We start from the raw sequence: 14,785 nt of genomic DNA on the forward strand, positions 1-14,785 counted from the left end.
ATGCCTTAACGATTCAGATCCTTTAGAGGGTCTCATAGTTTTATCCCCAAACGTTTTATTATGAAAATGAAGAGAAGTTGAAAAAAATGTATCCAATCCCCTCCCCACTCAATCAGTTCTCCCTGCACCCAGGGAGACCGGGTTAGCTAGCCCGAGGTGGCTTTCAAGTGGTGATTTCAAAAGTGCCGATAACACATTTTCAGCTTAAGCTTCTGGAAAAAATATGGGGGTATTTCTTTCTTCCCCCGATTTCTGGGATAGGGCAGGCGGGCTCCCGGAGCAAGTACCGAATGTTAATCTGCTGCTGTGTCTAAAAATTCAAGCTTGAAAATGAAATATTAGGCGACCTTTAGTCATTCAGTCACTTAAACTGCTAAGGGGTGACTAAATGACACAGAACTCCAGGCGCCGCAGCACCCTGCGCGCCAGCCTCGCGGGCAGTCAGCTCTAGTGTCCACCAGGCCGGAGGGCGGGGCACCAAGAGCGGCACCTGGGCTGGCGGCGCCGGGAGGCGGAAGCCGGAGGCCCTGCGGCCACACGCGGGCGACAGGCGCTGAGCGCGGGAGCGGGGCCGCTACGTGCGCGGGGAGCGCGGGGCTGCGCTCGTGTGCGCTCGCCGCCGCCGCCGCGCGCCTTTGAGTCAGCAAACTCCGCCGCTGGCCCGCCGGCTGGTGCGACCTGCCCAGCCCTGCCGGGAGGAGCCGCCCGTAAGTGACAGGAGACCTGCCGCGGAGGCCTCCCCAGCTCCGGGAGTGGGCACCTCGGCAGGGGGACTAGCCGACCGCCCCTTCTTTCCCACAGGAAGACGTGGGGCCCTTCCAGCTGCGCGCAGGTGCCGACTCCTCGCGGGCTGGGAGGAGGTTTGAGTCCCCTGGGGTTGGATCCCGGGAGCTGCCTCTTTTCCATGTGAGATGTGCTGGGGAGGAAGAAATGGATGACTTGTAAACTAGGGGAGATAGAGGGATGAGTTGAACTAAAGATTGATGCCCAAAAAGAACCCCGGGGAGAGGGCGGGGCAGAGGTGGAATCTCCGATTCCAGATTAGTGCTGTGGCACCCTCCACCTGGCAGGGTTTGGGTTGGTATTTTTGTTTTCTTTTTTAATGCAGGGAAAGGTAGCGTTGAGTTTAGAAATCCGGAGGGGTAGGCAAGATTTTTTTTTTTTTTTTTTTTTTCGTGGGATTGTGGGATTGATGGAAAAGGCCGGAGAGAAAATCCACATTGTCAGCTTTGGTGACACAGGAAAGCAACAGCCTGTTTTTCAGTTCTGGATGCATCATACTTTTCTAAAATTACACGGATTATTGAGAGGGATGGTCGCAGAATGTAGAGCAACATGTCCTGTTTGAAAGGAAGGGCTTTTATTTCTGCAAAGCACATTTATATGTAAGAATAATGGAATCAGAAATTGAGAGCAGGAGGGAGGTTTCACGTGATCTCCATCAAACCTATCATTGTACTGAAGGAGAAACTAAGGTCTAGGAGGAAAGTGCAGGGTCAGCCAAGTGGGAGCAGAAGGAGACCCAGAACCTGGTGGGCTTCAGACTTCCACTCCAGAGTTCTGCCTGCCCCACCCTGTTTTGGGAGCAGTGGGCCCAGGGTTTGGAATGCAGTCACTCTGCTTTTTTTCCTGGGATCTGGCTAGTTCCTGTGGGGTGTGGGGTCCCAGTGACATGGGACTCTTCCAACCATTGGTCCACCTCTGATAGGGCTTCTGAATGGGAGAATGGAGGTGAGATTGAGGTGTCTGCCATCACTTCCAGTGCCGCTTATTCCTAAGGCAGGTGTACAGGTGGACCTTGATTGATTGTGGTGCTGGGGATGGATCCTAGGCCTTTGAGCATGCTAAGCAAGTGCTCTACTGCTCCACCCTCCAGACCCCCTTTATTTATTTTTAAAGGAGGGTTTATTTATTTTAATGGATAGGGCAGCCTTGAATAAAGATTGAAAAGTAAAATATACTTAGAAATATATAAATATATGGAAATGTGAAATTATGATTAGCAACGACTTCTGTTTAACTGATCATCTTGTTTCTTCTGCCAGTCCATTTTGTTTTCACTTTGCAGTTAAAGAAATCCGTGTTGACAGAGTAGCTCAGGCTGACCCTGCCTTTCAAGGAGGTGGCTCTTGGTGGTGGTGATGAGTCTCTTGCCTGTGACATGTTGCTTCTCTCACCACTGCTTTGGGCTGTGCTGCCTACTTCCTCTTATTTTACTATTGAGGAGTTAGTTTGGCATCCAAAAAATAGAAATAAACAACTTCATTGTTTGCCAAATGAAAGTGTTAATTCAAGAGAAACATTTGTGTTCTACTACAAAAACTTCCACTTGATTTTAGAGCACTCTTGATCTTTCCACAGACCCAGCATTACATTACTTTCATTTTAAGGATTTATTTTGCTAGTTAAGTCATGGTTTCTTTTTCTTTTTTTTTGGTGTCGGGCTGTGGTTAAACAGCTACTTGTGAAAGCAAAGAACTGGTTGAGATCAGGGTTCAGCCTACAAGGTCTTTCATGTTTAAGAGTGGAAAAGAGGGGACTTTGGTCAAGGTCATCATTGACTCCATGGGAAATTCTTCAAATTTTGGACTGCTTTTGCCAAATGTCTTTCTTATCTTCTAGAGTTCTAGTAGGTATGAATGAACACGCATGTCTCCAAATCCTGTTCCAACACCTGGTTGTATAGGGTAATGGTTATAACTTCTGGTTTTAGATCCAGCTGAGTTGAAATCTTGGTACAATTGCTTGCTAGCTGAGGTGTTGTGGCCATAACATTTTTTGACTTTTCTTCTGAAATGAACAAACAAAAAGTAATAATAATCCTTCCCCCTTCCAGAGTTAATGACAATACCTGCTATTTATTGAGTAATTATTACAATCCAGGCATTGCAAGAAGAGTTTTTATGGGCCAGGAACGTAGCTCAGTCAGTGGTAGAGCACTTGCTTACCATGTTCCATTCTCAGCACCTCCCCAAAGAGTTTTTATATGGCAGTTTAATTAAGCCTCACAAAAAACTTATGAGGCAGATTCTGTTATTGCCTTTGGTTTACATCTGAGGAAGCTAAAGAATCAAGGTATTTATGACTCCCCCAAACTCCCAGCTCACAATTTTAACCCTACCCAGCCAATATGCCCCAGATTTAATAAAACATAATAATTATTTAGGGGTCAGTGTGTACCAGGCCCTGTATCAAGTGGTCTTGAGATAGTTATTAGTTTTATCCTTCCCCTCTTTATTTTTACAGTTGAAGAAACTGAGGCACAAAGCCCTAGATCAAATAACTAGTAGATCCTCCTTTTGAACTAGACAGTCCAGCACTAGAGTTGGTATTCTTAGCCACTCCCCTGTGAATGACTGTAAAGGGCTTCCCAAGGCAAGGGCAACTCTTATTGGCACTTCCATTTATTTTCCCTAAGTAACCACTCCCCACTCCCAGTTTCTGCAGAGGAGATGCACTTAGTTCTATAGATGATTCCGTTCTAATTAAGACTTTGTGATTACATACTTTTTTTTTGTTGTTGTTGCTGTTGTATTTTGTTTTTAAAAGCCAATGGTAGGCCTTGGGTATCTTGACCCTGGGGATACAGAGATAGGCTTTATGGAGTCTGTGACCACCACCCTGCAAATGTGTGATTCCTTTTAAAAAATTTTTTATATGGCCAGGTGTGTTGGCGCATGCATGTAATCCCAGCGGCTGGGGAGGCTGAGACAGCAGGATTGCAAGTTCAAAGCCAGTCTCAGCAAAGGTAAGGCAGCTAAGCAACTCAGTGAGACCCTGTCTCTAAATAAAATACAAAATAGGGCTGGGGATGTGGCTTAGTGGTCAAGTGCCCTGAGTTCAATCCCTGGTACAAAAAAAAAATTTTTTTTTATATGATCTGATGTTTACATACAAAAGTGTATTATTCTAGGGGAGAGGATCCATAACTTCAGATCCTAAAAGGGTCACTTGTTATGGAAAGACAGGTTAGTAATGACTTGTGTTCCACTTATCTCAGTTCATAAGTGAGGCAACTGAGGTCTAGTGGATCGGCAGAATAACTTAATCTGAATTATGCAGCTAATTAGAGATGCACATGGGACTCACACTCAGTTCTCCTGGCTTCTAATCTCATATTCTCCCTAAAGCACCCCCATCAAGGTGAGGGATGGTCTCTACTTGAGTGAGGGACCCATCCTCAGAATTTCTAGGTGAATATTCCCAGTTATCTTTTCTACTAATTTCAAAGATTTGTCCCAGCCCCCACTCCTGAAGGCAGGAATTGTATGTGTTAAGAAAACTGCTTAAAGCAGAAGGTCATTTACCCTGGATTATGTGGGCTTCAAGTACTTAAAAACAATTAGCATTTGTTACTCAGTTAAATTTTATTTCCCAGGTATAAGGCAAAGCTAATTTTGTCCCGCTCCATGAATGTCTAGCATTAACAGTCCATATCTCCTGCTCTTGTATAGCTTAGAGATGTCTATATTCTCTTGCATTCCTGAAATCTGGCAGTTAACAGTGGAACTTATATTGAACTACATATGTAGATGGTCTTGATTCTTTATTTTTCCCCCCTCCCAGGAAGTCTGGATCCTTAGGAAAATAAGAAGGGAGTCAGGTACAGTGGGCACATGCCTGTAATCTTACCGTTTGGGGAGGCTGAGGCCAGAGGATTGCAAGTTTGAGGACAGTCTGGGCAACTGAGTGAAAACCTGTCTCAAAACGAGCAAACATAAAAAGGTCTGGGGATATAATTCAGTGGTAGATTGCTCCTGGGTGAATCCCCAGTACTGGGGGGAAAATAAGAAAGGAAAGCCTTGAGCACTTTTCTGATTCAGGCTGGAAATTTCCAAATAAATCCCTAATGGCTACCAAGGTACCCTCTATTAGGAAGCACTGGTTTTCTGGAGATGGAAGAACAGAAAAGGGGGTGAGGGAAATAAAAGAGGGCACCAAAGGCCAGAGACAAGGAGCAGCATAGAGCTTTCTGACTTGCTTCCAGGAACATTTTGTTTGTTTGTCATGATGCCATGTTTTAGGAAAGAGATGGGGACACCTATTCAGTACTCACCATGTACCACACACTGCCCTGGGCATTGATTTACGTTATCTCATTTAGTCCTGTGAAATAGGAATTGTAGTCATTTTCTATGGTTCAGAGAGATTTTATAACTTGAACAGGTAGAGGAGTTAGAAATTGAACCCATAGTTATTTACATAACCGTTTTTTTTTTTTTTTTTCCAGCCCTCAATTTTAAAATTTCCACCATTGTGTTTGCTTTTGGAGCCAAGATGGCTGTCTCTCTGATACCACTATTAAGGGAACTTTTTTTTTTTTTTTTGGTACTGGGGATTGTACCCAGGGGTACTCTACCACTGAGCTAAATTCCCAGCCCTTTATATATTTTATTTTGAGACAGGGTCTTAATATGTTGCCGAGGCTAGCTTCAAATTTGGAATTCTCCTGCTTCAGACTTCTGTCAATAGAATTACAGGTGTGCACCACTGTATCCACCTTAGGGGATTTTTATTTATTTATTTTTGTACTGGGAATTGAACCAAGGGGTACTTTATTGCTGAGCTACATCCCCAGCCCTTTTGATTTTTGAAACAAGGTCCTGTTAAGTTGCTTAGGGCCTTGCTAAATTTCTGAGGCTGACCTCAAACTTGTGATCTTCCTTCCTCAGACTTCCAAGTTGCTGGGATTACAGGTGTGTGCCACCATGTCCAATTTAAGGGAAAAATTTAAAAGCCATACTAAGTATATTATTCAGTCTGGGGACTCAGATTCCATGGAGATCTTCAAAGGCTGTAATTTGGGGGCTGGGTTTTAATTTTTTTTCACTGACATTGTGGACAAGCAGACCTTTGTCTTGGTTTATTTACAAAAACCATGAGGTAAATATAAAACTTCAGAGCATTTTAACTTTGAGATCACTGGTGCCAGGTTATTTCCATCCCCCTTTTTCTAACCTCCTTTCCCATTTTTTTTCCATCTCAAATGTGCATTTTCCTTCTTTGTGCCTCTTTGTGCCTGATTTTGCTCAGAACCCTGTGGCATTTGGCCGGATTCCCTTAGTATCAGAGAAAATGTGGACAGACACAACTCAAGCCTCAAGTGTCGAGACCCTTAGACAGCGGTCATTAGACAGTAGTCATTGGTATGGGGTGCTTGCCCTGACATGACCTTGAGAGCCCCTCCTTTACACTCAGGAGACAGACCCCACCCAGCCTGACCCCAACAGGGACAACAGGAGCCCTAAGAGGAACTGTGCCTTAGTACGGTGTTTTCCATGTGGTCTACCTGTGGCTGGCCTCCTCTTTCACATCCTTGTACTTGGTCTCAAGCATCCTACAATCCAGCCTGACCCAGCCATGCTAAGTACAGCCTTTGTGTGGTCTTACTGACCTTGGTGTTGGTTACCCTTAGCCTTTATTTTTTTCACCAGCACTGCTTCATTCCCAGGGTGCACCATGATTTCTGCCCCTCCCTGCTTCTAGTTCCTGTGACCCTTTTTGCTGCACATATAGAAAGGCTGTGCTTAGTCCCCTGAGCCCAATTTTGCCATCTCAAGGACGAAATTATTTCTGATGATCTTGGAAACAAGAGAGAGAAGGTGTTGGTTAGGGGGATGGGGGTGAGTGAGAGAGGGAAGAGAGGTGAAGATAACACTGATTTGGATTCTCAGCTAAGATCAACTGCTGCGAGTGAAACGCATCTTGTGGTGGCAGATCCTATAAGAATTTGCAGTAATAATAAGATTTACGGTACTTGTCAATTTCTTCCCTTTGTGCTTTAGCTATTGCTGCTTATATGGTTATGAGGAAGAGGGATCCCCTAAAGTTAGTGCCAGCAAGTTGGTGGCTTATTGTAAGGCTCAAAGGCAACTGTTTGGACCTGAAAAGTCAGACACCGCAGTTACCTTTTATCACGCTTCCCAAGGGCTGCAGTGCCCTTAACTGCCGCTCCCTGTGCCTGTCCCTGGGATTTCTCTACTTGTAAGTGCCTCAGTGTGGCCAACCTGGGATTTTCCACTCAAGTGCTTGCCTTCCTCTCATGCGCTTTTTTTGGGGTAATATTTTAATTGTAGATGAACACAATGCATTTTATTTATTTAAAATAGTTTTTAGTCATCAATGGATCTTTATTTTATTTATTTATACGTGGTACTAAGGATTGAACCCAGTGCCTCACATATGCTAGGCAAGTGCTCCACCTCTGAGCCACAACCCCAGCCCTTCTTTCTTTCTTTCTTTCTTTCTTTCTTTTTTTTTTTTTTAAGTGTTTGCCTACGTGACTCTGAGCTCCTTCCTCAGCTCTCTTCTATTTCTCTGCTCACTTCTGCTCCATTTCCTCACCTGTTCCTCTGCTTGCCCCAGATCCCTCCAGTTGGCAGCTCCTTAAGGCCTCTTTTGGGTTCTCTTCCTTTTCTTTACTTTCTTTGTGGTCTTCTTTCTTCCTTTTCTTGGCACTTGGGATCAAACCCAGGAGCATTCTACCTCTGACGTATCCCCAGTCCATACTTTATTTTGAGACAGGGTCTCACTGAGTTGCTAAAGCTGGTCTCAAACTTGGAATCCCCCTGCCTCAGCCTTCCACGTTACTGGGATTATAGTCCTGTGCCACCATGCCCAGCATATCTGTGATTTTTGAATATAAGAATGATCTGGGACACTTGTTAAAGCCAGTTTTGGGACTCAGTGTTCTAATCCAGTAGGTCCAGGATGAGACCTGGGAATCTTTATCTCATTCTGGGTGATCTAAGGGTGTGACAAATACTGGATAAACTGGTTTTATTCATTTCCATGACTTTAAATCATTGATAGATCATCAACTTTCTAAAGAGCAGATGTCTGGCTTTCTCTTGAGACCTCCATGTTTAGATATTTAACAATGAATTTGACCGTGGCTCCCTGAATATATCTCAAGTCATCTCAGATGAACTTGCCCAACACGGTGATCTTCCTCTCTCCAGTTTTGTGAAGCCTAAAACTTGACAGCTTGGAGTCCTCTGAGAAAAAGAACACAGAGTGAAGAATATAAAATGAGCTGTGTGAACATGGAGGGGGACAGTGCAGATGTGAGCTCATGACTTTGAGCTCCTTCAGCATCTTGGTCATCTTGACTCTGTTCCTACTCGCCCCCAGCAGACTCCTGTACCATCCCCGTCTGAACAGTCCCTGTGCCATCCACTACCTCTCATCTTCTCCCTACACCTGAGCCTTCTCAGGGTCTTGATTGCTCTCTCTGATCCTATTTCTGCTTTCTTCCCCTTTGTCTCAGGTAGTAGCTCTCATGTACATTGACATCAACTTCTGGTAAATCTCGTTTCCTTCTAATCCGAAGACAGCCAAGTAATCTTTTTTTTTTTTTTTTTTTTTTTTTGTACTGGAGATAGAACCCAGGGGCACTTAACTACTGAACCACATCCAAGCCCTTTTTTGTATTTTATTTAGAGACAGGGTCTCAGTAAGCTGCTTAGGGCCTTGCTAAGTTGCTGAGGCTGGCTTTGAACTCACCATCCTCCTGCCTCATCCTCCAGAGCTGCTGGGATTACAGGCATGTGCCATCGTACCTGGTCCTGAATAATCTTTTTTTTAAAATTTTTTTTTTAGTTATACATGGGCATAGTATCTTTACTTTGTTTATTTATTTTTATGTGGTGCTGAGGATTGAACCCAGTGCCTCACATGTGCGAGGCAAGCACTCTGCCACTGAGCCACAACCCCAGCCCCGGAGTAATCTTTTGAAGAACATAAATTGGAACAAGTTGCTCCCCCGAGTTGCTCCCAGCTTTGTAGCCTGGTGGCAGGGCCAGGAGTGTGAGCAAATGGGGGTGTGTCGGGATGGGATCCTACTGCACAAGCTCCACAATCTGGGGACTGATCTCAAAAGAAGTGGAGGTGTGTCAAGGGAGACATACCAGAATTATCACTATGCCAGTTTCAAATCCCAGTTTATCACCTCTTCCTGGAAGAACTTAGATATTTTGTAAGAGGTCTGAGATGAATCCAAATGAGGGTGGCTGCTTTTCAATGCATTCCTGTGGTGTTTGGATGTTAAATAGTAAAAGCAGATTGTTTAATTGCTTTTGAAAAAGAAAGACCCAATTAGCTGGACTCCTGTTCTTTAGAGAGTTAGGCCCCAGGTTTAGGAAAATCCAAGGCTTTGTTCAGGTGTTCTTCGAATTCCTTGGAATGTGGGTGGGGAGGGCTCTTGGGCTTTTTCTCTTTTACCTATCTAAGCACAAACAGCCCCTTCCCTCTTGGATGGAGAAATCCACTCTCATTGTGGGTTTTGTTAGGTCCGTAGACTTCACTGGGTTCATGGAGAAACTGCTGTGTCTCCCTCTCTCCTGAGCTCTAGGGTCTTTTCCCTCTAAAACTATAAATACTGCCCAGTTCCTCTTATGAATGGAAATCCAGTGGGTCAAAGTACAGGACAGAACAGAGGGCTTTGTATGTAGGGAACCAATACTCCTTGAAGTTGCAAATAGGACACACTCAAAAGAGTTTTCTGTTGCATTATAATTATCTTCTGATTTCTTCTTGAATGAGCAGCTCTTAGGCAGAATGGCATTTGGAAGAGGTTGGCGGGAGTGGGCAGGCTGTACCTGCTATAACTGAAGGTAAGAGGTCACTGTCTGGATTGGGGGCTTTGTCACCATAGCTCTTGGGTCTCAGCAAACCACCTGGAGTCTTTTCATCTGCTTGCCTCCTGGTAATCAGACCCAGAGAAACTGAGGTCATTGTGCCCAAACACACAAAGTTCCTGCGTTGGGAAATCAGGGTAATGATTTCCAATGAGGTGCCCACCAGATACTGACTTTCTAGTCAGCCTATTTCCCTGTTTGAGAAACCTTGCAAAACTGTGACCTCTGTTTTGAGAACTTGGCTAGGCTGTCTAGACACATGTCAAGTGCCCTTGGATTGCAGTACCTATGGCAAATAGAGCTAATCATAACGTTGGCATTTCACCCACTTTTAGAAGGACTTACTTCTCTGTGTCTTAGGCTTCTTCAACTTGTCCAGATATTGAATGTTCATGAGTAAATGATTTGACTTGCAGGGAGTGGCCACGGTGTGTGGTTCACATGTGTGATTGTGTTTCAAAGCATGTAGATTTAAAACATTCTGCACCCTGAGTATTAGATTCCTATCTGACAAAGAAGATAGTTGAATAGAATTGTTGTTTCTAAGGAAGAAATATTCTGTGGTGAAGAGGAAGGCACCTCAGCAGTTTTTCATCTCAGGGGGGCTTGGAAAAATCTAAGATAAAAAATGAACCCTGATAGTAGCAAACCTAAGATAGAAAATGTGGCTTAGGAGGCTGAGGCAGGAGGATCTATCTCAAGGTCAAAACCAGCCTCAGTAAAAGCAAGGTGCTAAGCAACCTGTCTCTAAATAAAATACAAAATATGGCTGGGGATGTGGCTCAGTGCTCCTGAGTTTAATCCCCAGTACCCCTCAAAATGAAAATGAACCCTGATGGTAGCTGGCATGGTGAATGTCAGGCACATGCCTCCATGTTTGCTCATTTGGCCTTCACAGCAGACCCACGAAGCTGGCGGTCATCTTCTTTTTGTAGATGAGGAAACTGAAACACAGAGAGATGGAAGTTTCCCTTGGCAGAGGGCAGGATGTGAATGCACAGCCAGGAGGTTTGGTATTGAGGAACTATACTGCCTCCCATCATATCCCCCTGCTTAATTTGGGGGCACACTCCTTGTTCCCAAGTGAACTCTTCTTGCTTGCCTCTCAAATTACTTGCCAGTTCTCCAGATTTGGATTGTGATCCTTTAGGTAGATTCAGACTTGACGGGTAGATCACACATAGTTCCTGGTTGTTCCCATTTGTACAAGTAACTGAAACCCCTCTCTAGCAGCAGGGCTTCACTACAGAGGGGACATATTGGGTAAAGCTGGTGATTTCCTGGATGTTGTTAAGTTTCTTTCTTTTTTTTTTTTAAAGACTTTTCTCAGTTTAAAAGCAGAACATTTGGGCTGGGGTTGTGGCTCAGTGGTAGTGTTCTTGCCTTGCATGTATGAAGCACTGGGTTCAATCCTCAGCACCACATAAAAATAAATAAATAAAATAAAAGTACTGTGTCCATGTACAGCTAAAAAAAAAAAAAAAAAAGTAGAACGTTGAATGTTGAATTTACTCCTAATCTCTGTACCTATACCCTTTTCTTGTTTTTGCCCCAAACAGGATTGCACGAATGTCCTATATTCATCTACCATGTTTCCAGTCAGATTAATCTTTCTTACTTCTGAAAACAGGTCTCCTTTCCAACTTCCTCATCCTCCTGGTGACTCCATTCTTCTTCCAATCACCTGATCTCTGAGTCACTCCTGACTCTTTTTTCTCTATCATACCCTTTGTCCAAGCTTTTCTTATCATTTGTTTATCTTAATTGTTTATTTTTTTTAGAACAGTTTTAGGTTCACTGCAAAATTGAGCAGAAAGTACAGAGACTGGTACACCTCGTGCCCTCCTAATATGTGTAGCCTCCCCACAAAGAGGTGCATTTGTTATGATCAGTGAACCTATATTAACCTGTCCTTATCACCCATAGATCAGAGTTTATGGTTGGGTTCATTCTTGGTATGATGTTCTGTGGATTTTGACAAACGTATAAAATAAATGTGTCATTGTAGACATGTAGCCACCAGAATAGGATCATGCAAAGTAGTTTCGCTGTCCTGTAAAAATCCCCTGTGCTTTGCTTCCTTATTGTTTTCAGGTACTTCTCCGTGGCTCTTCCCCTGGCGGGTGTGTTCCAGCAGCCCCCGGTTGAAGCACGTGGCCTGTAATTTCTTTCCTTATCAATTCTTCCTCCACCTGTCCCCAGATGAATCACTGCCATTGTGTCAGGCTTTCATGGCTTTCATTTGTAGTTGGCCCTCCCTATCTGACGTTCCACATCCATGTATTCAACTAATCATGACTGGGAAAAAAATAATTCCAGAAAATTCCAAGAAGGAAAAACTTGAATTTGCCATGCACTGAATACTACACTGTATCCATGTGAATGAATTGATGTGTAAACATTGTATTAGGTATTATAAGTGATCTAGAGATGATTTAAAGTATATGGGGGTGTGTGCATGGGTTACATGCAAAATACTTGCCTTTTATGTCAGGGACTTGAATATCCTTAGATTTGGCATCCTCAGGGGGACAGTCGTGGAGCCAAGTTTATAAGAGGCATGATTGTACTCTGTCCCTGCCTTCTAACAGGATAGAAGTCCATATTCCTCTGTCCTCATCCAAGGACTCCCCCATGCCAAAATGCCCACTATAGCCCTTCTACACCTATATTGCAATATCCTGCTGATACAGGCCCTCTACTCCTGGGGGCTGAGCTCCTATTTTCCCCACAAATCATTAGTGTTTCTTTTTTGGGGAGGGGCACTGGAGATTGAATTTAGGGTCACTCAACCACTGAGCCACATCCCCAGGCCTATTTTGTATTTTATTTAGAGACAGGGTCTCACTGAGTTTCTTAGCACCTCGCTTTTGCTGAGGCTGGCTTTGAACTCCCAATTCTCCTCCCTCAGCTTCCCAAGCCACTGGGATTACAGGTGTGCACCACCATGCCCAGCCCCATTAGTGCTGCTGCTGCTTTTTTTTTTTTTTTTTAATTTTATTCTTTTTTAGATATACATGACAGTAGAGTGTATTTTGATATAGAAATTAGTACACAAGGTCATTAGTGTGTCCTAACCACCCCACGCTGGTCCTGTTTTCTGTGCTTGTCCCAATGTCAGTAGCAAAGTCGAGTTCTGCTTCCCCTCCATTCTCCATCATTCTGGAGCCCAATCAGCAGGTGATGTTTCTTTCAGCACATACAGTGAGCTTTGCAATACAAGTGACCCGATTCATATCTGTGTCTTGGCATCTTTAGGTCTTAGAATTTAGGGAGGGTTATTTAGTCATTTTAAAAAAAAAATCCCTCACTAGAACCAAACCTAGAATTATCACACAATAGACTCTTAGCATATTGGATTGAGTTGTCATTGTCTTTGGTTATCTTTAAGGGGCCCTGTACAGCTAATGACCCTAAACAGGTCTGTCTTGTGTTATCTCCTTTCCAAAGAAGAGAATGTCATTTTCTGATGTCTGGCTGTTAGCTTCTCCCAGAACTCTGGTCCTGCCCCCACATCCCTAAAACATTAGAGCTTTTAATAACTTAGTTTTAAAAGTTGGTATTCTCTACTCATGGCTATCTTTTGAATATTTATTACTAAGGAGGAAGTGGGCGCCCTGTTAGTTGTGGGGGGTCCCATGTAGTGGGAGTGAGGGATCTTCTGAGTCCGTCCGCTGGGGCTCGAATCCTGGCTTCTTCACTTAGAGCTGCAGGACTGGTTACCATTTTCTTGGTTATAAAATTGGGGTAATTGTGATACCTGTTTCATGGGGCTGTCACGATAGAGAGGATAATTCATGTCAGAGATTTCATACAGTGGAACATAGTAAACAACCAGTTATTTTTTGTTTGATTGGTATATTTATTGTATTATTACTTAGTTATTTCTGTTGCTGGGGATGGAACCCAGAGACTTATGCATGCTTAGCAGGCGCTCCACTGCTGAGCTACACCCCCAGCCCTTTTCATTTTGAGACAAGGCCTTGCTAAGTTGCCTTGAACTTGCAAACTTCATCTTGAACTTGCAAACTTCCTGCTGCAGCCAGAGTTGCTGGAATTATAGGGATGCACCACTGTGCACTTTGTTCTTTTTACATATACATGACAGAGTGTATGCATACATACATGAAGTATAACTTCCCACTCTTATGGTTGTACATGATGTGGAGTTACACTGGTCATGAATTCATATATGAACACAGGAAAGTTATGTCTGATTCATTCTGTCTTTCCTATTTCCTAGTTTTGGTTTCTAAAAGCAAAATTTTAACATTATTCCCCAACTCATCCTCCACAGTTCAGTGGAGTGAGGTCAAGAGAAAAGATAGGAAATAGCTGAGTAAAACATGTCGTGTCCTCCCCCCCACCCCCCCCCCATTCCACTCTGGGCTGTTCTAAGCACTTTCTTTTCTCCTAAGAGGAAGGATTAATCATGAGCGAGGGGAGGTGGGCGAGGAGGAGAGGCCAGGTGAATGATCCTCATATCCACCTGCCCATCCCAGGCTGCTGGGCTGCTCAGAACCTTGATGGTGATGCTGAGATGGGGAAAGAGCTGGAACTCATTCAATCCAATTTAATTTATTCAATACCTATTGAGCACTGACTGTATGCCAGGCACTATGCTAGGGTTATAGCATGAATGATTTGGACAAGGTCCTTGCCCTCAGGGGACTTTTTAAAGATGACAGATAATAAACAAGAAAACCGATTAGTAGATAAAATAATACCAACTGTGATGAAATCAAATGTAAAAATAAGAAGCTGGAGCATTACTGGAAGAGTCTACTTTAATGAGGGGTCAGGAAAGTCCTGAATGAGGAGGTGTGGATGAGGAGCCTGCAGATGGGAAAGGGCCACCATGGTGGATTGGGTGGAGGGACAAAGGGCCCGAGGCAGAGAAACCCGGACTGATCTGGTTGTAAATGGACACCAGGGAGTACAGGAGAGTTAAGGGGTTGGTTGGAGGATAGAAGGGGTGTGGCATCAGGGGTTGTCCAGATGCAGACCTGTGCTCTGGAACGGTGATTTTCAAATGTTTTGCATTATTTACACACTGGAGGGGTCTGTGGTGCACTTCTGGTTGGGACTGTGCCGTGAGGGGGTATTGGGGTACACGCGATCTGAAAAGAGCCTCCCGTGATTCAGAT

At 44.0% G+C, this 14,785-nt stretch overlaps 1 protein-coding gene across 2 annotated transcripts in view; it reads left to right on the plus strand.

The window, feature by feature from the left end:
* Nucleotides 1-609: 609 nt before the first annotated feature.
* The window catches only part of Snx10 (sorting nexin 10), a 62,430-nt gene continuing 48,254 nt past the window's right edge, over nt 610-14,785 (plus strand). The window contains exons 1-2 of one of the 2 annotated variants that reach the window (XM_076863551.2): nt 610-707; nt 3,666-3,748. The gene's annotated coding sequence lies outside the window, so the exon portion shown is untranslated. The remainder of the gene's footprint in view (nt 708-3,665; nt 3,749-14,785) is intronic. The other variant, XM_076863558.2, reaches the window with a different exon arrangement.

The sequence above is a fragment of the Callospermophilus lateralis genome, chromosome 1 (assembly GCF_048772815.1).
Source record: "Callospermophilus lateralis isolate mCalLat2 chromosome 1, mCalLat2.hap1, whole genome shotgun sequence".
Classification (NCBI taxonomy): Eukaryota; Metazoa; Chordata; class Mammalia; order Rodentia; family Sciuridae; genus Callospermophilus; species Callospermophilus lateralis.